Source organism: Austrofundulus limnaeus, unplaced genomic scaffold (genome assembly GCF_001266775.1).
Source record: "Austrofundulus limnaeus strain Quisiro unplaced genomic scaffold, Austrofundulus_limnaeus-1.0 Scaffold346, whole genome shotgun sequence".
NCBI lineage: Eukaryota > Metazoa > Chordata > Actinopteri > Cyprinodontiformes > Rivulidae > Austrofundulus > Austrofundulus limnaeus.
The window spans coordinates 297,044-301,380 of NW_013952748.1; the positions used below are offsets into that span (position 1 = coordinate 297,044).

General features: G+C 37.6%; 1 pseudogene; it reads right to left on the reverse strand.

Annotated features, from left to right (window-relative positions):
* Window positions 1-2,425: 2,425 nt before the first annotated feature.
* Window positions 2,426-2,802, reverse strand: LOC106527877 (enoyl-CoA hydratase domain-containing protein 2, mitochondrial pseudogene; annotated as a pseudogene).
* Between the last annotated feature and the right edge of the window lie 1,535 nt (window positions 2,803-4,337).

The following is a 4,337-nucleotide window of genomic DNA, read 5'->3' on the forward strand; positions in this document are numbered from 1 at the left end:
ATCAATGACAAGCTGACATGGAGACCTCACATACATTATTTAAGTACCAAAATATCTAAATCTACAGGAGTACTGTATAAAGTCAGTTGAGAGACAGTTGTTATTATCTAAAGGGGATGGAAATGTTTGTGAAGCCATATTTTCGTACTTGATTGAAAGAAAGACGTACTTTAATCCAAGGTATAGTTTAATCCAGGGTATAGTTTAATCCAGAGTATAGTTTAATCCAGGGTATAGTTTAATCCAGGGTATAGTTTAATCCAGGGTATAGGATTGTGGAATGGTCTGGAGGATGAGTTTAAAGAGACAGATAAAAGCTAGTTTTCTGAAGGTATGTGGAAAATAAGATAAGAAGCTATATGAGTTGTTGTTTAAGTTGATGTTTTTATTTTCATTTGTATTGTTTTGTAAATTATGTTCTGTTTGAATATGTTCGGAGGATAAAAGGCGCAGACATTGTAAGATTTATTCTTCTGCTACTTTTCATTTTATTTTGATATTTGATTTGTGTAATTTCGTTGTTTTTTTATTGTATATATTTATTTTTTAATGAAATGAATATTTCTTTTAATTTGATTGAATGTATTTTGCCCTTAAGGTTCCTCATAACCTCATATTGAAAGATTCCACACTTAGAGTATATTATGTTTGGCATTCCTCTCAGCAACTGTCATCCTAAATTTTAACTCAAAATCTGTCGAACTGACTGAGTTTCAGTCACTACTGCATTAAGTCATCTTGAATTGGATTACATTTGAAAATAAATCTGTTGTAGATGTAAATCTAATGATTATATTCTGAAACTTTTCTTTTCAAATCTCAAGTTATTCATAAGATATTTTGCTAACAGAACAGGTTTGCCAGTCGTTTATGTTAAAGTTTTCAAGGATATTGTTGTGCAAGTTGCACTTAGAATGTGTTGACTCTCACACTTCATTTTAGCACCGTGTTAAACTGACTCAAATAATGTCATTTTTGTGTTTCGTAAGCTCAGTTGACTGTGGCAGCCAACACAAAGTTGGATGGCTACAAAGGTTGGTCGATGTACATCTAAAGATTATTAATCCAATGATTATTAATCCAATGATTATTAAATGAAATTTTCATTTGAATCCCACCAGCGGTTTATGAGATATTTTGCTAATAAACAGGTTCATTCAATAAAGTCACTAGACTTTATAATAATAATAATAAATAAATTATTTCAAATGTTAATCAGACGTACATCAGTGATTACCATCTGAGAGTTTTACTGTCAGTAAAGACACAGAGACAGTCAGGCTGTTATAAATATGGCCAGCCATTTTAGCACAAAATTGGTTTCGTCTGACTATCTGTCATTACATTCTASATATCTACAAATGAGTTTTGACTACGAATAACTACGTTTTGACTATCAGGAATGTTAATTTAAGATATCTGTATTAACATACTGACTAGTCATTATTATGACCCCCGCACCTGAAGCGGGAGCGGGAGCCATATTGTTTTCGTACTATTTATTTTTTTCTCCAGAGATTTTGGTCAACCGTAGCACAAAAACAGCTGCACTGATCAACATGAGATTTGGCAGGCCTGTAGATGAGTCTGACCTACACTGCTCCAGCCAACGGTTTTATGATAGACCCCATGTTTGAGGAGGGGGCTCCTTTCAAAGAGGGGGTGTCAGGACATGCAAAATCGCTTATAACTCAGAAACTGTTCAACATAGAAGCTTCAGATTTCTTTTGTTGTTTAGCTCTGATGAGGGGCTATCCATCAGGCCCACCAATGCCCCCCCCCCCCCCCCKAAAAAAAAAAAAAAAACACATCCAAACCACTACAATTTTGGGATGCACCTAGCAGCATGACATTTATTAGGAATGAAGACTTCTGAGTTCTGGTGCCTTCCTGCATGTGGGGGTCATTATGTTACCACCATGCTGTGTCTAGTTCCAATTCAAGGTATCTTAAAAGGTATTTTGACAAGTCAAAAAGTCATTTAAGATATCTAAAATGACGTCACTGGATTCATCATTTGAAGGGTCAAGCGTTCGTAATTATGGCAAGCAATTTTAGCATAAAATCAGATTCATGACACTTCCATTCCAGATATCTGAAATTGAATTGACTAGTCATATTTGTTAAGATATCTCTAAGTTTATTTTGATTAGTCAAAATACCTATTGTGTCTATTATGACATATTATGTCGTTATCACGAGAAAACCATGGAAAATAATTATGAGTGGAAAAATGGCCGCTCTCGGCTTCCGTACAAATAGGTATTTTGACTAGTCTGTCAAATAGTATAGAGTTTGACTACTATATTTTTGATTTTAACACTGTCCACCTTGTCTCTCATCAGACCATAATAAGCAGTCCTTTTTAACCATTAGGTCTACTTTTTCTTTACAACAAAGTGAAGTTGACACAAAATGTCGCCACCTTCGTCTTGGCCCTCTAACCGCTTTAAGTCCACCTCCGGGGGGGCCGCCTCGGTTGAGTGTTCCCTGCGGCCGTCAGCGCCACGGCAGCCCGTCAGAGGGCGGCCCTCTCGGGCCAGCAGCCGCGCTCCGTCCCGCACGGTCATGTGGGCCGCCTTTCTGTGCGGTGTCTCCCGCAGTGGCACGGCCCGCCACCGCCACGATGAACGCCTCAGTAGTCCGCGCGTTAAAGTTGACATCACTGCCTTTAATTTAAGACTTGACCTGTGAGAAAAACAACAGAACCGGTCAGCAACGAACTGCTTCTGGTTCCGAGCCAGGAAGTTTGTTTACTTCCTGCAGGAGGAGGGACTTCAACCATCAACCAGCCATGGGCGTCACGGCAACGATCAAACAACGATCAAAACAACGTTTGTTTGTTTGTTTGTTTGTTTGTTTGTTTGTTTGTTTCTTTCTTTCTTTCTTTCTTTCTTTCTTTCTTTCTTTCTTTCTTTCTTTCTTTCTTTCTTTCTTTGTATAGCAGGGGCGGAGCTAGAGGGTGGCCAAGGGTGGCCATGGCCACCACAGACAAATCTTTGGCCACCCTGCTGTACACACATCTTCCACAGTGAAACCATCTGTGTAATAATGTAATAATTGTAATAATGGTGTAACAATATGGTGTAATAATCCTCCTGAACAGTTGGTGGCAGTGTTTAACAGTTTGAAGCATCACCCATCTCTGTCACTGAAGAAGAAGTGATAGTTTTCTTTATTATACAGAACAAATGCCTATGTAATCTGACTTATCAAAAAGAAAAATAAGTAGGTCCTCTGGATGGGTTCTTCTTTTTTTATTCTTACTCTTCTTTTTTGAAGTTCTTTATTCTTGTTTTTTTTTTCTCGTTGTTTGCCACTTCAGTAGAAAGCAGTACTGAATATCTGAATATTAGTATCTTAGCTTCTTCATCATCAGTGCCCCCCCCCCCCTATTTTTTTTTTTAATGGGTTCTTTTTTAGTGGAACATTTCATCTTTCCTCCAAGAGACTTCTTCAGTCTGACTTAGGGTGACAACTTTCGTACTTGTGGTGACTTTTTTATGTTCTGAAGCTGCATGATGCCCTGTCGCTTTTGGTTATGAGTAGGCCTATCGCTAAATCATAAAAAGTTAAACACATCTCTAAATTCACTGTTGGTGGTTATCAATATCGCACCTGTTAATTGGGTAAAATTGTTAATATTAGTTTTAAACATGCAGTTGAGGGTCATCATTATTTGGCACATTTGACATGTGTTACAATTAAAAATAAATCAATAAACAATATAAACGTGAAAGACACCCCTAAAGTCATTGGATATGATAAACTATGTCACATTAATTAATCTTATCTCAGCCACAGCGGTGAGTTTAAAAACAGGATGATTGAACTAGATTAATGAAGAATGTGTTTTGAAATATTTATTAAATCAAGTGTTTACTTATGTAGGTAAAAGTATGTTAAATAACCTGGTAAAATACACCAGAATGCTGGAAATGGCATCTATTTTGTTCAAAATTTTCTGGGGGAGGACCCCCACACCCCTCAATGGAAGCTCTGTGTCCGGGTCTCTGCCCTGTTCCGTAGGAGTTCCCCAGGGTAGCATACTGGGCCCATTGCTTTTCCCATTATACATAAATGACCTTCCAAAAATATTGAAGAATGCAAATATTTTAATGTATGCTGATGATACAAATTTGTTCAAAATTTTCTGGGGGAGGACCCCCACACCCCTCAATGGAAGCTCTGTGTCCGGGTCTCTGCCCTGTTCCGTGGGAGTTCCCCAGGGTAGCATACTGGGCCCATTGCTTTTCCTGTTATACATAAATGACCTTCCAAAAATATTGAAGTATTCAAATATTTTAATGTATGCTGATGATACTGTTCTTTTTTTT